Genomic DNA, 21,339 nt, shown 5'->3' on the forward strand with positions numbered 1-21,339 from the left:
GGCTTCTTCCTTGCTTAGCTCTTTGTGTGGTGGGGGGTATTTGTATCTTAACCCCCTGTATAAACTTAGTGTTTCAGAGTATCCAGCCCCTAGGCTAGTCCAGAGCTCCTCCGGGGCTTGTGACCCCCCAGCTCGGATAGTAAGCCCTCGAGCTAGTTCGTCCGCCCTTTCGTTTCCCCAGACCCCCGCGTGGCCTGGTATCCAAATTATGTTATGTTTCTCTCTCCTCCCCGAGGGTGTCCCCTCGCTGAGGATCCTGAGTGTCGTTTTGCCTACCCTTCTTTTTGTGTAGTTTCGACACGCTTCTTGTGAGTCTGTTAAGATATTCAAGGGTCTGCCCTTTCTATCCCCCTCCCTCATTGCTAGGGCTATCGCTATCTCCTCCACCTCTGCTACATTTGATGCCCTGGCCGTGAGGCTCGTTATGTGTTCTCCCTGGTGGTTGACGACTACCGCCACCATTTTATTTCCTCGTTCAGCATAGTACGGGGAAGCGTCGGTGTATACCGTGCTGTCCCTGTGCCCTATTGTTTTTTCATAGTATTCTGCCCTGGCTCTCCTCCTGCTGGCATGGAGGTTTGGGTCCATGTTGCGGGGGATGGGTTGTACGCTTATGTTTCTTCTTAGTGCGTCTGGTATGTTTGCCCTGTTGTTGTTATGGTTCTCCGTCTCCCGACCCAACCTAGTCAGAAGTGCTCGTCCGGTTCTTGTGTCGCTGAGTCTTTGAAGTTGTGCCTTTATTTGGCATTCACTCAGCTCTTCAAAAGTGTTGTTTAGCCCTAGTTGCATTAGCTTCTCGTTGGACGTGTTCCTTGGTAGATGTAAGGCTATCTTGTACGCTTTGCGAAGGATAGCTTCTGCTTGCTCTCTTTCAGCTTTGATGGTTACGTGGTATGGTAGTGAGTATGTTATTCGACTGACTATCAGGCTGTTCACCAGTCTGATTGTCTTCTTCCTTCATGCCATGCCTTTTGCTGGCTACTCTATTTATCATTCGGCTTACTTGCTCCGCCGCTTTGCGTAGCAGGCTGAGTGTGTGGCTGCATTTCCTGCTACCTTGCAGCCACATACCGAGTATTCTTATCATTCTTTGTTCCGGTATGTTCTGCCCTTCTAGTTTCACCTCGAGGTTAGCCTCTGTAGGGTGCCTTCCTACTCTGAGAAGTTCGGACTTTTCGGTGGAACACCTTAGTCCCCTCTTCTTCATGTATCCTTCAATGCAGGTGGCTGCCGCTTGTAGACTTTGTTCTTTGCTTCCTAGCGAGCCTTCGCTGGTCCATATGGTGATGTCATCCGCATACATTGCGTGTCTGATTCCTTGTATCTGGCTGAGCTCTTTGGCTAGGATGATCATTGATATGTTGAAGAGCACTGGTGATATCGCTGAGCCTTGTGGAGTTCCCCTGCATGGTGTTTGAAAGACCTCGCTTCGTAGGTCTCCCAAACCCACCGTTGCAGTTCTGTTTGTGAGGAAGCTTCTCACGTAGTCGTGTGTTTTCTTTCCGCAGTTGGTGGCGTTGATGCCTTCCATGATTGCTGCGTGGGATACGTTGTCGAAGGCCCCTTTGATGTCCACGGCCATGACTACGTTTTCCCCTTTGCTTGGCATTGTTTCTAGTACTTCTTCTTTGAGCTGAAGCAGCACGTCTTGGGTCGACAGATGTTCCCTGAAGCCGAACATGGTGTTGGGGTACCATCCTCCGTCTTCTAGGTGTCTTTGTATTCTTTTAGTGATGATTCTTTCGTAAAGCTTGCCCAGACACGATGTTAGCGAGATAGGTCTGAGATTTTCTATCTGCAGTTTTTTGCCTGGTTTGGGTATCATAACGACTTCCGCGTGTTTCCACTCTTTCGGAACCGTTCCCTCTTCCCAGAGTTTAAGTATTTTGTCAGCTGTTCTACCGCTTCATCGCTGAGATTTCTTATCAACGAGTTCTGGATCTTGTCCGCCCCCGCTGCCGTGTTCTTTGTCGTTGCCCTTATGGCTTGAATAACTTCTTCTCTTGTTATCGGTTTGTCCATGTCCTGGTTTTCTTTCCCTTGGTATTCTTCTTGGTAGGCTTTCACCTGTTCTTTTCCGTAGCATTTCTCTTTTACTGCTTGGATTAGCTGCTCCTCCGTCCCTTTGTATTGGTGGATCAGTCTTTGTATCGATTTGTTACTTTCTGCTTTGTTCTTCGATGGGTCCATGAGCTTCCTTAGTATTTGCCACGTTCTGGCCGTGCCTAGGGTGCCATTCAGTGTTGTGCTGAATTGTTGCCATCCCTGTCTAGCCAGTTGTGTTTCGTATTCTTCCGCTCGCTTGGTGATTTCTGCTATCTTCTTTTTTAGTTTCCTGTTAAGCTTCTGTTTCTTCCAGCGTTTGGTTAGGCTTTTCCTTGCCTCCCATAGGCCGAGGAGTCGTTTGTCTACCTCTGGTGCCTGTTCTGTGCGGTTAACTTCTTTGGTATATGTATCTCTTATTTGTTTAAGTTGTTGGCTCCATTCTTCTAAAGACGTGATGTCGCCTTTGATGCTTTTGCAGTGGGTGCGGAAAGCGTCCCAGTCTGTCAGTCTTGCCTTGCCTATTTTCCTTCTGATGCTTTCGGCTTCAATGGCCACTCTGATTATAAAGTGGTCGCTGCCTAGGTTCTCCTGTGTGTTTTCCCACTCTGCTTGTTTAGCTCCTCTGACAAAGGTTAGGTCGGGACACATGTCTACGCTTACGCTGTTGCCTTGCCTTGTGGGTTGGCTCTCATCCGTAAGTAGCTCGCAGCCTGTGTTTTCTGCTGCTGTACATATGCTCCACCCTTTTATGCCCTCTTTTTTGCTGCCCCATTGCGGGCTTTTCGCGTTGAAGTCTCCTGCTATAACTAGGGTGTTCTGCCCTGCAAGTTTCTTTGCCTCCGCGAAAAGCTTGATGAAGTCTCCCCTGTTTTTAGGTGGGCTATATATGTTTATAACAAAGGTGCTTTTTGCTTTCCTTTTCCTTTTGGGAATTATTTCAGTTATCACGTATTCTAGGTGTGTGTCTGCTATTTTCCCATGATTTATTGCTGTTATTTTGTCGCTAATGAGTGTTGCTGTTTTCCCTTTTTCCTGGCATGAGTAGCCTCTTAGGGTTGGGGTACAGCTTGTTTCTTGTAATAAGATTAGGTCTGGTGGGGTTCCTCTAGTGCTAATGAATTGCTGCAGGAGCCCCTGCTTGCGCCTGTAGCCCCTGCAGTTCCATTGCCAAATCTCTAGTTGTTGTCCTCCTGCCATGTTGCTGTGTTGCAGCTACTATTGTTCCCTTGGGTTTCTGTACCGAACCTCCGCTCATTAAAGAGGCGGTCTCTGGCGTCGTTTAGTGTTCTCTGTGTTGTTTGATTTTTAACGTAATTACGGAAGCTCTGGTCTTGCAAAGCTATCTTCTGGCTTAGTTGTTGCATTTGTTGCTGCATTTGTTGTTGCATTTGCAGCATGAGTGTTTTTGGGTCTTCCCCTGCCGTGTTGGTCTCCCCCATGTTTTGTGGGTTCTCTATAGTTTGTGGTGGTGGTGTTGGCGTTCTCACTGGTGAGAAACCTGTTCTCCGTATCTCCTGTAGTTCTGCGATTAAGTCGCTGATCTGCTTTCTTAGCTGCCTATTCTCCTTTCTTATGTTGTTGATTTCTGCTCTTAGGCTTTCGTTTTCTGCCTTGGTGTCTGTTGTGTTGTTTTCCTCGTGCGGAGCAAAAAGTATTTTGGGAGAGCCGCCTCCCCAGCTTACCTTAACTCCGCCGCTTTTCTTCTGCTGCGTTTGCTGCTGGCTGGCCGTGGTCTGGCTCGCCTCGCCTCGTCCCCGGCTCTGGCTCCGGTCCCGGCTGCGGCTGTTGCTGCGTCCCCTGGACTCGCTTCGGTAGTCAGGTTGTTTCTCCTGGTCCTCGTTCCGGAACCAGCGTGGTCGTCGTCCTCCATTTCTGCCTTGGCTGCGGCCGCGTTGCTGCTGACCCCAGGCTCGTAGCTCTCCGAATGATTTTAGTCGCTGTGTGCATTCCCTTGCTCCTGTGACGTGGGAGCTCCCCTTGCACACGAGGCACTTCGGTACGCATTGGTGTTGCGTCTCCGGATTTGCTTGGCCGCATTCCCTGCACGCCTTGCTTTCCGGGTTTGGGCATACATCTGCTCGATGCCGTTGCTGGTAGCAGTTGTAGCATATCTGCCTCGTTGGTCTGTATAGGTGGCACCACATCTCTCCCCCGTAGAGCAGGACTTGCTTGGGAAGGATTGGGCCGCTGAAGGTAATGACTGCTGTGCTGGATCTCCCTAGCATTCGTGCCGCCAAAATCTTCACTCCGTGCGTTCTTGTCCTTAGGTTGGCCTTTAATTCTTCTTCTGGGGTTCCCGGGTCTACCCCGTGGATGACTCCCCGTAGCGTTCTTTGGGAAGAAATTCTAGAGACCCGTGTGCTGTGCGATGCCAGTGCACGTTAAAGAACCCCTGGTGGTCGAAATTTCCGGAGCCCTTCACTACGGCGTCTCATAGCTTGAGTCGCTTTGGGACGTTAAACCCCATAAAAACAAAACCAAACTAAGAATTTCTGATAGGGGCGAGTGGAAAGAAGAGTGCCCCTAACAGCAGGGCAATGTCCCAAAATGAGCGGGGCCTTTTTTTTTAATCTTGAGGTCACAATATGGCCAAGAACCTCGTACCTATTTTATCGGCAACACCAAAGTGTCTCCCTCGGCCTTGGTGGATTCTCAACTACAAGGTGGTGGATTCTCAACTACCCATTTTTTCCCGGTGGGTTCCCACCGGTGGCACTTCGGCCCTCACTCAGGGCAGGCCCGATGCTCCGAGACTTGCGGGCCTTGTGTACCGTGCATTGAGCAGCTTCCGAGGGTTGCAGCGCCACAGGAAAGGCCAGGATGCTCACTTGTAACTATGATATTAGTATGCACCCGGCGATACTCATTACAGGCGGCTGCCATAGGCTCGGCGGACTGTCAACGATGATAGCGTCCCTTGGTCGTGAAGGGGAACGCAGCATCCTTTTTGGCAACTGTGCTCAAAGCCACTAAGCCGTTTCGATGCAGGTGAAACTCAAAAGGCGCCCGTGTGCTGTGCTATATCAGGGCACGTTAAAGATTTCCATGTGGTCTAAATTATGGTGATGATGTCCCCAGGCTTAAGGACACATACCGACGGCGAGGGATTAGCCGCTGTGCATAGCGGATACAAACGCACTCATGTGCAAGGAGGGGACTATTTGGATAATTTGTGACTTTAGACTGCAATTTGTACAAAAAAAATGGAAAAGAAAAAGCAGCAGAGGAATCTCCCTGATATAATTATTTAGTCGTGAATGTAATAGCGCACTGGTTCCTGGGCATATCCCTTTGCACTTGCCTCGAGGGAGTGGAGAATCAGACTAGATAGAGGAAGCCGTAGTCAAGCGAGGGGGATCTGCAAGTAACTTTACGAGAACAGCGAACCGCCAGCAGAGGAGGAAAATGTGATCTATGGACTCAATTTCGCCACATGGCTCACAAAGGTTGGTCATAGATGGCCCCAATCGACCTAAATAAACATTCAGCCGCGGTATTCTGCAGCCCAAGAGGGTCATGAACAGCTTACATTGCCTTGAGCTGCACATCCGCACACTCCAAGAAAATGCCAGGTGTTAAATTCGCTGAAGCAAGGAGAGGCTCATGGCTCAAGAAGTGGAGACGCTGGAACCGTTGATAGCGTAAGTAGACTGTATTTGGTGCAAATGGGACAATAGGTCCACCAAGGGCAGAATTTCCTAAAAAACCAGCCCCCTCACTACAAACAATGCCACAGTGCCCAGGGACCCAGTGAAGGCATACTTCTGTGGCATATGGTAGAATAAAAATATGAAGAGAACACTCTTCAGAAAATCTTTCGATTTTTCGATCGCTGTCAAGACGGAAATGCTCTCTGAAAGTACACTAACCTCAAAGATACTGTAGGGAGTCCTTTTTAAGGTAAACTCAATAGCCACTAACTCAGCGAAAAAAAAATAGAGGTATCGTCAGGGGCCCGAAATGAATTACTTCAAACAAGGGCCCTGATTCATTTTGCTGGGAGGCTACTGTATAAAGGGCAATATGGTTAGAAACATTTTGTATGTACTCCTCTATAAGCCCTTTTAAAACAAAGGCAGGAAGACACAGCATTCCCTGGGAGTATTTGATCAAAGGAGACAACCGTTTCAGCCCCCCTGCGGTTGACTTGTTCTCAAGAATTTCTTGATACAGAAATTTTTTAGAGCAGGGAATCAGTGAACACAACACGACGGAACTTATACCTAGGCCAAATAGTACGAAATTCGAAATTCTTTTGGAGGTCTACAGTGCGGCGCCTTTTTCGTCTTTTCTACTTTCACATCCCTCTCTAATCCCTTCCCTTACGGCGCGGTTCTGGTGTCCACTGAGAAGTGAAAAATACAGCGCCATTTTCTTTACTCAAAAACCAATTTTTAATTTTCCCCTTTCGAGAGGTGACTTCCTTAGAAGGCTGAGCACCAAGCCAAGGGGACAGTTGAACTCATTAGAAAAACCGGTGGGTTCCAGGTGGCACTGGCGATCGAATCCAGCAGCTATTTTCCCTTACAGCAAAGCGATTTCCCAGAAGGAGCTCGTCATCTTTCCGAGGTTTCAGGTCCCATCATGGCCGAGCACCAGGCCGGGAGAGCCCTCGTGCCTATTTGCCGGTAGGTTCCCGGCGACATAGAAGTGTCTCCCAAGGTAATGGCGGATTCTCAACCTCAAGGCCATCCGTGGTTGGACCAATCCCTTTACTTTCCGTAGCTCACTGCGTTATCCTTAAGTTGAGCCCCTTTTTTCAGCCTCTACGCTTCTGTGCCATAGGTGAGTACCGGTAAGATAAAGCTGTAATGTCGTTTTCTCTTGAGGAATATTGGTAAGCTGCCCTTCATGACTTTAGAGAACCTGCGAAGTGCACTCTACCAAATTCTTAATCTTGTAGTCATTTCGTTCTCGTGAGCCTGATCTGCAGTCATAACCTGCCCGAATGGATGTATTTCCTTGCCAGTTCCAAAACCTAGCTACCGACTGTAAAGGGCTGTTTCTTTCTTAGACCGTTCAGCATTACTTTGCTTTTCTGCTTGTTACTTTCTAGACACACCAGTATGCCATGCCTGTCCGTTATTCATCATTATTTACCATTCATCTCCTGAATGACATAGCCAGGCAATGTCATCACAAACTGGAAATTGCTGAGGTAATCTCCATTAACTCTTATTCCAACTGATACCAATCTAGGCCTCTGAATAGCTCCTGTAAACAAGATGTGAATAGCACTTGCGAGATCGTGTCTCCTTGCCTGACTCCTTTCCTTAGCAGAGTTTGTTGAATTTATGAAGGACTATGCTGGCTGTGCAGTCCTTTTGCATATCTTCGAGTATTTTTGCATAATGCTCTTCTATACCCTCACTCCACAGTGCCTGCTCGACTGCTGAGGTTTCGACTTAGTGACAAGTGACAATGGTGCTCGGCTGCTAGCCCGAAAGACGCGGGTTCGATCCCGGCCGCGGCGGTCGAATTCTGACAGAGGCGAAATTCTAGAGGCCCGTGTACTGTTCGATGTAGGAGGAGGAGGAGGTAGAAGAGGAAAAGCAGGGAGGTTAACCTAAAGAATAATCGCTTTGCTATCCTACGCGAGGGGGAAGGGGATAAAAAAAAAGAAAGAGAAAGGAGAGTAAGTGCGCGTTGAAAACTTCCAGGTAGTCGAAATTTCCGGAGCAGTTCACTACTGCGTCCATCATAGCCTCAGCTGCTTTGGGTCATGAACGCCTATAAACCATAAATTATAAACCAAAGTCTAAGGTTTGCCAGCCTCAAATAGCGGTTACCTCAGTTTAATGTGTTACAGGCAACGGACAATAGGCTGGTCGTGTAATATTTCCAGTCATTGATGCTCTATTCTCAAGGATTAGATGATGTTGGCATTCTTCCAAGCTTCCAGTTGCTTTCAAAGTGACATATGCCGCTTCAAGGCTTGTGCCCTGGGGATTTCTCTAGTCTCTATCAAATAACATGAATTCATCCCCTAATTGCATACCGTTCACCATTCATGGAAGCATATGCTAACATGGCCTATTTATTTCTCAACATACACCGGCATTTTTTCACAATTTTGGTAAAAAAAACTCTCTTTGAGAGGATACATCGGCTTTAACTTGGTCGTGATCTCATTTTTGTTATGTTGGAGATTAGTTCAAGGGCATTCGCAAAAAAGAGCCTTTTTGCATATCACCAATCATCAGCTATTACGCTGAAACATGTATTGCGATTGCATTAAAATGCGATTAGAATGAGAATCACCAATAAAACCAATTAGAATTTTAAGTGGAACTGAGTGCATCATTTCTTCCGCGATTAACAAGAGACACAGGCAACGGACAGTACAAATGTTTTGACAGTGCAAGGAATTTTGATCACCTTCTGGAAAAGTATTTTCTGGATAACTAACAATTTAACCGTAATGATTCGATTCCCACTTTGTTGTTGCCTCAAGGATCTTCAATCCCCAATTATCGCTACTTGGTGACTTGGTGGTGAACATAAGATTGAATAATACATAAGCAAATGTGCCTTGTCACAAGTTCGAACGTTCTGATCATGGCGCTTTCTACACACCTGTGTACATACTCGCTTAAAGACATTTTATCACCTCAAAACAAAGCAATTATTTCCTTTGGGGCCGCCATAATATACCACTGACAAAAAAAAATGCGCTGAAATGAAGAGAGGCGTTTGGAAGAGTTCACTATGGCCAATGTGATCATTCGCGGTAACGCCACGCTGCTGCCAGTCCTGTTGACGATAACGCGTATCGGTTCTTCCGTTGATGTCGAAACCCGGGTAATACAAGCGATAGTGTAAGGGCACATCCCTTCCTCTTTCCGGCCTTCTCTTCCGGAGACAGATGTCATTGAAGCGGAAAGTGGTGCAGTAAGATGCAGCGAAGAGTGTGTGAGGAAGCGCGCATGGGAACGACGGTGGCCATTGAAGCTGGAATGAGGCCATCGGTTCGACACTAGTCCTTGATTACCGCCAAGCCACGTGAATCCGTGCAACTTCACCTTGACAAATGAACATCGCAACGAATGTATTAGTATATTTTGTGTATTTGCCGAATGCAGTTTGCTTACCCCCAGGGAGGAAGGCCCCCGTCAGGCACCACGCCTTTTGGCCTCCTTCCTGAAGTGTATGAAAAACTTCAAATAAATACTTTTCAACTTTTCAACCGGAGCATTCAAGGCACCCAGAAATATGATCAGCCGCAATCGACATGCAACCGCTTTAAACGAGTGTTCGGTGCCGATCACTCAAGTCTCTCGTCAACACAGATGAGCTGACAGCGGCAGGAATAACAATTAGAAGAAAGCTAAAAACTGCCGCACCCAGGAAGCACTAGATGGAGGGGGGCAGCTGTCAAGGGCCTGAGAGTGAGACTCGTAAGTTCGAATGGTTTATGGAGTTGAACCCCCCAAAGCTACTCGGGCTATAAGGGACGTCGTAGCGGAGGGCTGCGGATAATTTCTACCACCTGGGGTTCTTTATTGATTGTAAAAGATTTTATTCGCCGGAAAGAACTTGGTGAGAGGTCGCGTTAAGTGGTCGAGAGTACGCAGCCCTCGACGACTTTGTCAGCCCACTCCAGCGCCAAAACTTGCGTTCTGGGGTTAGAGCTAGCCAGAACGGTCTCCGACCGCTCGAGAGGAGGAGCAGTAACTAGATCACCCGGAGGTGGCTCTATTTTGCAGTTTCACAGGATGTGATCATAGGTTCTTTAATGCGCGCTGACATAGCGAAGTCACAACAGTGTCTAGCGTTTCGCCTCCATCGTAATGCGGCTGCCGCGGCCGGGACAGAACCTGCATCTTTTTATCCAGCTGTCGTACACCGTAACAACTGAGCCACACAGGCGTTCACCGTAAGGCCGAATGAAGCCCAACCAAAGCGTTTAGAGTGTTAGCTCTCGTTTTATCGTGCCTCAGTTTCGCGCCGTCCTCGACGCTGTTGACATCGGCGTACGGCGTCGTACCTAGCGTACATTGTACAAAGTAGACGATGAAGGCTTAGCGCCAGTTAGGCTTTGCGTCATCGCTGAGCGCCCGCTCACGAGTCTCCTGCTTGAGGTGTTCGCAGGCGGCGTTGGATCCTGCCCAGTATGGCTCAGCTGCTTCGGGGGCAGCATCGCAGGGGAGCAACGTTGTTTATGTGTTTATGTCAAAACACATTAAAAATTATTTGCTGTCATATCACAACCAGCACTCGAACATTGGCGTTACACGTAACAGCCGTGTCAGTCTCTTGTTTCATGTACTGTCGGTTTTCTACGCACGGAAACACTGCAGACGAAAACACGCCATAAATGAAACCAACAGCTGCGTTATTCTCATAATAGGCACAAAAAAAAAAGGTAAAGTGGGCGCCAGCCGCCCGAGTTGGGCTAACAATGCCAACTTGATCCCCTAACATATCTTTTCCATCGAAATGAAATATTTATCTGCAAAAACAATACACTCAACTCTTAAGAAAGACAATTTGTTAGCTTTCCAGTGCAAGATACCAGCGGTTGATTTTTGCAGGTGTATGCGAAGTTTCATTCAAAGTGTCACAATTCAAGAGAATAACAACTTCAATATGACGCAACTTTTGAAGTAAACACCTGAGGTGTCGTGGAAGTAATTTCTGTTTTGAAGGTGGACATTACGCTTGATATTGAGGAAGAAAGTGATGTTAATACAGATGGAAAAATGTCTACACAAGCATAGCGGACGATGTACTAGCCCGCTCCTGTTTCACGAATATGCTTTACTGCGGTCGCTATATGCCATAAAAACCAGGTTATTTACGGGCTGGAGAACTATAAAGTCACCTGAAGTAAAGAAAACACGCCTAGTGCACCCGCTGCAGTACCTCAGGGGTTAAGGCGCTCGTCTACCGAGCTGGAGTACCCGGATTCGAACCCGACCACGGCGGCCGCGTTTCGATGGAGGCGGAACGGAAACGGCGCCCGTGTTCTGTGCGATGTCAGTGCACGTTAAAGATCCTCAGGTGGTCAAAATTACTACGGAGACCTCCTCTTTTACTCCCACCTTCCTTCATTCCCTTACATCACGGTTCAGGTGTCCTCCGAAATATGTCAGGCAGTTACCGCGCCATTTTATTTCCTCAAAAACCAATTTACCAATTTTACTCCTAAAGAAGCCCACTCTCAGAAGAAGCTGTGACTTTGCTTTGAACAGAGCTGTGTACATAGCGTGTCAAAGGGTTAAATTCTCCTAACCTTGTTAAGAGCTCTATGCTTGAAAGACATCCCGGAACTACTTCAGTCAATCTAGACGTTTAAGTGAGAGCGCGTATTATTTCCCGATAGTAGTGCCCTCTATTGCGAGTGTCGGAGTCGAAGCGGAACTCAGTGATCCAGGACCGCCTAAGTTTGTGCTTCCCTTTTTAACATGGTCTTGTAAACAAGTGCTCCAATTTATTTTTGGTTCGAAGAGAACCTGAGCCTTCCGAAATAGAACAGAGATAATTTTGCAGCAAGAGCTCCACCACGCCAAGTTTCACCAACATCACCGGATGTTGTAGTTCGAGCTTCCGCACGAAGAGCGCCGGAGGTGTGGGCTATGTCCTCAGACCACGCGACTCTCCGCTGCACCCGACGTGGTCATGTCAGCATGCTCGTGAATCGGCGTCGCCTCCTTGAGCGAACGCCGAGTCGTATGCAGTTTCTTCATGGATGACAGCGCGACTGATAGTGGTGGTGGTGGTGGAAATATTTATTGCCAAGTGTGCCTGAAACGCCTGCGAGGTGGCTCAAGCATCTAACCAAGCGTAGCCAAGTGTAAAGGAGCTCTCGCTCAGTCTAGTTAGGCTTGAAAAAGTTAAACCATTGCCATTTTTTTCTCTGTCATTTTTACAGCTGAAACCTTCTCCAAAACTCTAGAAAGCATTGTCAGTTGTCTTCTGTTGCTTCCATATTAAGTAGCTTGAGCCCTTCGGCAGAAAAATACCCTGCTTTCTAAAACTGGTTGACGGTTTATGGGGGGTTCTACGTCCCAAAGCAACTCTGGCTATGGGAGACGCCGTACTGAAGGGCTGCAGAAATTTCGACAACCTCGGGTTTTTTACTAGCACTGACATTTCGCAGTACACGGGCTTCTAGAATTTCGTTTCCATCGAAATTACAACGACGCAGCAGGGATCGAACCCGCGTATTTCGGGTCAGCAGCCTATCGTCATAACCGCTGAGCCACCGCGGCGTCAAAAAGACTATTAAGGTCTGTGTATACGAGTTAAACAAAAAGTATGGACTGAATGAAACGCTTGCGTTCTCGTAACACTCCAAAAAATGATGTCCCTTAAACGTTGGCTGTACAAAGGAACAGAAACAGACCATCGCATGAATAATGATCAGATTTTTGTTTTCTGCACAGGACATAGATATTTTACAAACAAATCAGGCGCCGAAATAAAGACAATCCTTCCTGCCACTTTTAAGGGCAAAAAAAAAAGGTAATGAAGCGCAAGCGAGGTTCCTGTCGAACGCTGAAACCAAAGTTGCCAGAAACGATTGAAGCCGGTTGTAAGTACACATCTTTAGAATGAGTGACACGCTGAATTCAGACTGTCATGTCTGCTGCGCATTCACGAATTTTCCCGGTTACTGGAACATTGTTTGGGAGCTCCTGAGCTTTCGCCGGCGATCCTTTGCAACATCCAGGGGGGAAGCGGTAAGTATCACTGCTCGACTGGTGATCGAATGCACGCGATCGGGAGAGCACACAGAAGCAGATACAATTTGTGATGCTAGCTCTTTCTGCGCTGCCCTTTGCCTACAGCGTAACGGTTGTTTTATTGTCCTAGTTTAAGACATTAATAATGTTTGTTCATACCGATTTATATATTTCCCTCTTCACGTCATTCGTGCATTGGTTAAGTGTCCATATTTGATTTTTCATCGGGAGCTATTTTGCGTGACGTTTCGGCAAAACATGGCGTTTGGCCCCACACCTTCAAATCCGGACATCCCAGCAAACGACGCGTACGCGGAGACATGCACAAGGGTTCTCATTAACTGCGCATGCTCGAAAAAAAGCGAAAAATGGCGAGACAACAAAAGAGGCCCGAACAACGTGAACGAAAATCCACCTACGGTTTCTTAGTAAAGCATGTTCTACAAGAGCATTGCTGAAATCTCCGCCTCAGTATCATCTTTCTATTGCTCCTCTACAATGTACTCCTCAAAAGCAGATTCCAACCGCTTCTTTCAGCAGCATCTCCAAAAACTTTGTGTCCGGGCACAGCTGCCGTTGTCCTTCTAAATTTCGGTGTGGGGTCATCGTCCTGGGCATGGTTTATAATGCGCTATGCATTCTTGGTCAAACGAAAGCGTTTTAAGCGTTCCCAACCGAGACTTCGGAAGCAGAGGGTGACAGCTATAGAAGAAAGCTTTGTACAATGTCAAAATAAAGATTTTATTGGCCTATGCACTGCATCTACATCTAGTCATAATAACGTAAAATTTGCAAGGCTCTACAAGGTTGTGAAATATGCACTGGCTCTAGCAAGAACGCCGCCCATTGCTCTGATGGACGACTTCACGCGGGTCCATTGCGACAGGATTTTCCGAAAGTTACCTACCGACGACATTTGGATCTGAGGTCTATTGTGGTGCGCTTACGGCACTCCTCCACACTAAACGGCCCCCAAAAGTGAGGACAAGCGTTATCCTTATTTTACGCAAACTTCGAGCTTAAAGGCTGCCATAACTATTCTGCTACGCGGCTGAGAAGAAAAACTCGTCGGTACTTTCTTACCGAAGCGGGAGAACCGGATGTGTACTGGGACAGAGTGAACAAACAACGTGACTAAAAGTTAAATATATTACTTATTCTGCTCTCACCCTGACAAAGGATGTGGAGGCGGTTGGCAAGGTGAGATAGAGCGACCACAGGATGGTAAGGTGTCGAATTAGGTTTGAGGAGGAAACGGAAAAAAAAAAACTGGTGAGATGGAAGACCAACAAGGAGATGGCGATAAGATGGAAAGAGGAGGAATCGGGGATAACGCTGGAGAACACATATTCTGCTTTAATGGAGGACGGTGGCCTTAGAGTCAGGGGTGCATCATTACGAAGTCGGCTATAGTAGTAGAGGGTAGAAAAGCCAGACATTGTAGTGCAAGCTGGCAAAAAGCCCGATTAAAAAGCTTTGACCCCTGTACGTAAGATAAAGTAAGATAAAGATAAAAATAAACGACTGTCAAAGTTTATTAATAAGCGTAAGGCAAACGCGATTAACAAATATAATTAGGAGAGATTGGAGCATTCTGTGAAGATTGAGCGCAGCCTTCAAGAGCTCAGGAGCGTAAATTGCTGGGCTAGTTGGTTCATAATGTTGTCAGGGTGGAACCAGCGGAACACAGACGCAGGACAAGAAAAAGGAGGAACAGCGGTGTGGTGTGTGTTCCTCCTTTTTCTTGCCCTGCGTCTGTGTTCCGCTGGTTCCACCCTGACAACCTTCAAAAGCGTTCAAGAGGTAATTGCTCGTAGAGCAAAATAAAGTGCACATGCCTGCATACAAGGAAGCCAACGTCATGAACAACATGGGTAAGATATTTCGAATAGGGGATTAACTCAGTAACCGAAGTAATCAGGACCCTGATGATGAGGTCAGGAGTGTGGAAGAATAGGATACCCTGTTCGTAACTAGAATTGGAAGCAAAGAAAGCGTTATATGGGGCTCAAAGGGGAAAAACGGGTGGAGAGAATCGGTTAACAGCAGAATTGTTGGTCGACGACGCGGACATTGTGATAAAAGACGCGCCGCCCTGTATATGCATTGCCTCGGGACCTTGTGCGTACTGGGAATCTTGGAAGAACGCTGAAATCATCTTCATTCACAAGAAAGGGCACGTCAAGAGCTTGATGAAATTACCGACCCAACAACTTATTGTCCCTTCTTTAGACGGTATTTGCTAAGGTACTCGATAATCAATGAAATCAATTTTGGAGTTCATTCAACGAAATGACAAGGCTGGCTTTCGAAAAGGCTGCTTAACAATACACCATGTTCAATTAGGTTTGGTTTGGTTTGGTTAACGGGGTTTAACGTCCCAAAGCGACTAAGGCTATGAGAGACGCCGTAGTGGAGGGCGCCGGAAATTTCGACCACATGGGGCTCTTTAACGTGCACTGACATCGCACATTACACGGGCCTCTAGAATTTCTCCTCCAAAGAAATACAACCGCCGCGCCCGGGATCGAACCCGCGCCTTACGGGGCAGCAGCCGAGCACCATAACCACTGAGCCACCGCGGCGGCTTAAATTAGGTGACCGGGAAAAGCGGAGACTATACATATCCTGATTATATACTGCTGATAGATTTCAAGAAAGCATATTATTCAGCCGAAGCCTAACGGTCATGCAAGCGTTAAGAATCCTGAGTGCAGAAAAGGGATATGTAAGGGTTTTGGAAAATGTCTAGAGCGGTTGCACAGTGACCACAGCCTTTCACAAATAAGGGCATAAAAAAGCGATCAGGAAGGGTGTCAGGCAGGGAGATACAATATCGCCCGGTGGTATTCCCCGCGTGTTTAGAAGAGGCATTAAAGAACTCGAATGGCAGGAATTGAGGATAAAAGTTAATGCAGAATGCCTCAGCTTTCTAATAAAGTTGCCTTGCTATGTAACCGAGCGGACGAACTGCAAACCAGTACCAAGGACCTCGGCAAGCAGACAAGATCGAAGAGTTTAAGAATTAATATGCTTTAGTTGGACGTTCTCGCAGGCTAGTTGGTCCATTTTCGAGGAAGGCGGGAAACAGCGCAAAAGGACGAATAAAGCAGGTAAAGAAACAAATACGTAAAACACTGCACCCTTGCAATCGCATTCGTTTCTTTACCTGCAGTCCTTGTCCTTTTGCACGCCTTGTGGATTCGTTTCTGTATCTCCTCGACTTGTCCTTTTGTGAAAGTTTCTGAACTTCCTAAGAATAATTATGCAGAAAACTGAAGAAACGTTGAACAGTTTTGAAAAAAAAAAGCAGTTTAAGACAGCAAGCGAAACGTTGAAAGTGGTAAGGAATACATTTACTTAGGAAAAGTATATGTACCCCCATTGTTTTGCTCACAGTTATTTGTGGCCCGGATCTGCGCGCACTATAGTCACAAATAACTGCGAGCATAAGAATGGGGGTACATGCCACTTAACTGGTGCTGTAATGCGATGAATAGGACTTTGCCAATATTCTTGAAGAAAAAAAGTAAATAACAGCTGCATCTTAGCGGTGCTGACATATGAGACCGAAATGTGAAGGCTGTCGATAAAGAGTTAAACTTAAATTGAAAGTAATGCCGCTGGCTATCGAAAGCGAAATGATTGGGTGGAAGGTTAAGAGAGTGAAAGAGAGCAAAACGGTTGAGGGTAAAAGCACGGGTAAGTGACTCCAAGCCCAGACCAAGAAGATTTGTTTTTATGGGATTTAAAGCCCCAAAGCGAGTCAGACTATGAGGGAAGCCGTAGTGGAGGGCTCCAGATAATTTCAACCGCATGAGTTTCTTTAACGTGCACTGACACCGAACAGTGCATGGGCCTCCAGCAATTTGCCTCCATCGAAATGAAGCCCCTGCGGCCGGGATCAAAACCCGCGTCTTTCGGCTCAGCAGGCGAGCGCCATAATGACTGTGTCACCACGGCGAAAAAATCAAGAATAGGAAATGGGCATGAACAGGTTGTGTATGCGAACGAGACATCGCAGGAATTTCATTTCTTTGCATTGGCGCTCTATTACCAAAGGAGCTAGGGATTTAATAGCCCTAACTCCTATGCTTTCGGGTATTCGGCCATGTGTTCATGCCCTTCTCTTCTGCGTTCTACCCATTGGGAGGGACAAAGGCGAACAGTTTGCACCAAGCGCGGCGTGAGACGCGCCCTGCACGAACGGGATGGTCAAGTAACTGCGGGCGAGAGCGCCCCACCTTTGCCGACAAATTTAGCTCTAGTCGGATTAGCACTCTCGGCAGGCAGACACTGACTACGCTCTGGAGGTGTATGTCTCCCGAACAATACCCCAAACCATTGTCAATAGGTAATAAACGCCGTTGTTGTGCCTCTACAATGCTTTGTACGGATGGCACGAATTCGCGACAGTGGACTTAAAGGTTTAATGATCTACACAAAACAAAAACTTCGGAGAGTTGAGGTGCACAATCGACGCGCATTGTTTGGTGCTTACGAAGCAGGAACACAGAAGGCTAATAACAAGACTAACAAAAATGTAGCTGTTGCAACATACCTGGTCATCTGTAGAAACTTCGGCTGCCGAGAATCTTTTAACAAACAAGTTTTTTTCCACGCAACGCAGGCCGCTGTCTTCTATGAATCTGGAAGGAGAGAACGGACGATAGCAAATAAATACAGTCGGTCTCCGTCACCACGTGCAACGAAGTGAGTTCAACTCGGCGGCTGGCAGAACATACTAGCGACTGAAGACAAAAAGCGAAATGGCGAAGTAGGTATCGATTAATCTATTGCGACGTGACACTGAGTCATTTCCGGCACCTGCCCTTCAAGAACGGCGCCGCCGGACATGCATAGCGGAAACGGAAGCGAGATTCTGCCTGGCTCTGCACGTACTGCACGTAGCGCCGAAAAAAATGGCGGTGTGGGCATGCGCTTCGAAAGGAGACACTGACTTCACGAAGGAAGCGGAGTAGAATGCACCGTTCATTTGTGTGGCGTAGAGGGGGCAAAAAAAAAAGAAAAGAAAACAGCGCCTTCAAACCAGGCTGTAAAAGGCCATGAACGTCACATCTTCTTACTGTCTAGAAAATCTCGTAAGCACGCTGACCGCCGATAATTGATGACGATTGGATTTTAACTGCAGAAGGGCCACGACAAACGCGTGTTCGGCCAGCCCGAGATGATGTCCAAGACCAATAATCGAAGCATTCTCCGCCAGAAAAGGTGATAGGCAGTCCACACCCGCGAGTCACTTTATTACTGACTTCATTACCGATCGTTGCGAGGCTCTAATGCTTAGCCTCGACCCGGGGACACAGATCAAGCTGCTCCAGCTGGCTGAAGACGCCGCCGCTCCCCAAAGGATAGCGGCCGTCGTTTAAGTGGGGGACGGCTTGTGGTGGCCCCTCTGTATCCGTCGGTAACAAAGTTTCACCACCACAAAACAATTGGAAACGAGTCAGTATCCGGTGCCTTTCGGATCGAGTTCCACACCTCGGCCATATGGGGTGAATGTTCTCGATAAAAGGGTATCTGAACGGTTCTGGACATTTGTTGTTTTATTCGTTTACTTCGAAATACTGCGCGCAGCGTGCTGCCTAGGCAGGAGAAGGTAGCAAAAATGAGTTTGCAAAGAACGCGCAACAGTATTAGCATTAGTAGATTCAACAGCCACAGCAGGAAGGCGGTTGCATGCTTCGGCTGTGTAAGGGAAAATAGATTTATGGGTTTATTTAGTCCTCGCATGACAAGGCCGTATGAATTTTGTGTGGTTCATTCTTGATGATCGTAAATATGCAGCAAAGATGTACGATTAATGTGACATTCCTATTTTGCCGTGATACAAGAAGTACAAGAATTCTAACTTGGAGATCTGCCTGCGCAACTGGAGCGGCCCCAACTTATGCTGCCTCAATATATTAGTAACAGATGAACGTTTCCGATAATTGGATGAAATCAACCCTTCTGCATGCCGTTGGATACGATTCACTTGCTAAGCGTTTTTCGTATACTGCATGAACCAATTAGCTGAAATTTCCATATTGATATACTACAGACCACGCGCAACAGAGGCATACTCTAGGTCTGGTCGAATAATAGTACAACATGCTTCAAGCTTCACGCTTGACGGGGAACCTATTAATTTCTTGCGAAGGTAGCGCAGTTCGCTGTTTAATTTCCATTATATATATAACTAGGATGCATACCCCATTTAAGATCGGAAGTAATTGCTAGACATGGGTATTTAATGGATGTGACCTAATTACTCATTGATCGCGAATTTTGTAAACGTATTGCAAACGTATTGTTCGCACGTTTACACCCATTAGTTTTCAATAGTTACTGGCTAGAAGAATTCTCAATGACAGATTAAATGACAATCATCACTAAACACTTTCACAGTGGTAGCTTTATCAACATGTTGAGCAATATCATTGACGTATGTGAGAAACAATACTGCTCACCCTTGTCCTTGTGCTATATCCGACTGAACCGGCAAGCACTCGGACTTGACTCCATCACATTCTACAAATTGTGTGTGAATCTATAGGTCAGCTTGCAACACATTGAGGAGCTTGTCTGTCATCCGAATTTCTTTCAGACTTTCAAAAAGTAAGCTGTCGTGTACACAATCAAATACCTTTGATAAATCCGGAAAAAAACGCACCTCATTATTCGCGTTTATCACTTGCCAGGGTTGAAAGTCATGAATTAGGGATAATAGCTGTGTTGCAGTCGATACTGTTTGCGGAAACCATGCTGACATTTGGCGAAGGGTTGACCGATTGAAGGTAGCTCTATACATGCTGGGCAATTACATTCTGAAGCACTTGCAACATGTGTATGTAAGGAAAATAGGTCGGTAGTAATTTCCATCATTTAACTTTTCTCCAGACTAAATGAATGGCACTATTCTTGCCAGTCACTGCCTGTTTACAGGAGGTATTTCCAGGGCTAAATTAGGAACAGTTGGAGGATAAGCGTTAATGAAGGATACCAAAGTAATCTGCGACTCGCTGGTCGGATTGCCTTGCTAAGTCACTCAGGACAGGATCTGCAAAGCATGATCAATGAATTAGACAGGCTCAGCAAAATGGGGGTCTAAAAATTATTATGCAGAAAACCAAAGTAACGTTCAACAGTCTAGTAATTGCTGGCGAGGTGCTGGAAGTGGTAAGAGAATACGTCTACTTCTTGCTAATTGTGAACGTTGATCTGGACGATGAAAGGGACATAACTACAAGAATTAGAATGGAGTGGAACGCACATGACAAGCATATGGCCTCCGATCATGACTGGCAGTTTACCAATATCCCTGAAGGCTAGCGAAAAGGGTTCTGCCTAAGTTAAGGAGAAAGCATAGAGATATGGAGAAATTATAGGTGTAACCTTAAGAGAGGGGAAGCGGCCTGATTAGTTAAGGGAACCAAAGTTGTTTACTGGTGTCCTCATAGAAATTACGAGGAACAAATCGGCTTGGTCAGGGGATGTAATGCGAAGGCAAGGTAACAAATGGTCCTTGACGGCAAAGGGGTCGATGCCAAGTAAAGGAAAGCATAATGTGGGGTGCGGAAGGTTAGGCGAGTGGATATAATTAAGAAGTTTGCATGGATACCATGACCACAGATGACACAGGACAGGGTTAATTTTGTACACATGGAAGAAGCCTTATCTCTGTAATGGGTGTAGGCAGGCTGCTGCCGCATATGATGGTGATGATAACCCTTTCGTCTCGCAGACCTTGGAAGGGTGTTCATTCGAGGTGCACTAGGCACAAGGTTGGCGGCCCCGACATCCATAGGAGCCTTGGCCGAATCTCTGGCCCACGAAGCAACGTCGGGAAGTTCTGATATGTGTTGTCGTTTTTTTTTTCATATATCCTACGGCCTAATGTCAAAGGGACTGTGCTCGTGTTAAAGCTCAGGTTTAGAGCTTTTTGTTGGCAAATTCATCGATATCTTTATTGATTAGAATTCTATGGATGTTTGCGAAATTTTGTTAACTAAGTCCCTCTTGTATTAGGGCTTCGGCCAGATTAAAAATTGCAGTTTGTGGAATGAATATATTCCTAAGAGAGCGTTTAGAGATATGTCGACAGTTCTAGTTATGGGGGTGTCCCCGAACGACAGAATCTTGGAAAGTCTGAAAAGCGATCTTTGTTTCGGAGTTGCACCTGGAGGTTCAAGATGGCCAGTTTTCGTACATTGTATCTCAGGCCTAAGACATCTGCGTTGCTCTTCATTCTACGAACTGTGATAGCATCCGGGCAAAATTTTCTGATTTTCTACGGTGGACTGCATTTTTCGTGTGTTGCTTTATTTTAAAGGAAATACGAAGTAGCACCGGATCACCTCGTTTTTTCACTGCGGAAATTTCGCGCAAAGAGGGAGCCATAAAATATACATTTTGCTATTCAGCAAAAGGAGGGGACAGGACAGGAGCCTAAATGAGAGTCCTGCCCACCCCTTCTCGCTGAAAATAAACAGCGAATGTTTGTAAAGGTGCTAATGGCCGTAGTTTGTATTCCATGCTTAACTTCCCTGGCATCTAAGGCAGGATTTTGCAGTACCCACATATTTCCATGTCAGAAAGATCA

This window comes from Amblyomma mixtum, chromosome 2, assembly GCF_055824585.1.
Source record: "Amblyomma mixtum isolate Tamu chromosome 2, ASM5582458v1, whole genome shotgun sequence".
Classification (NCBI taxonomy): Eukaryota; Metazoa; Arthropoda; class Arachnida; order Ixodida; family Ixodidae; genus Amblyomma; species Amblyomma mixtum.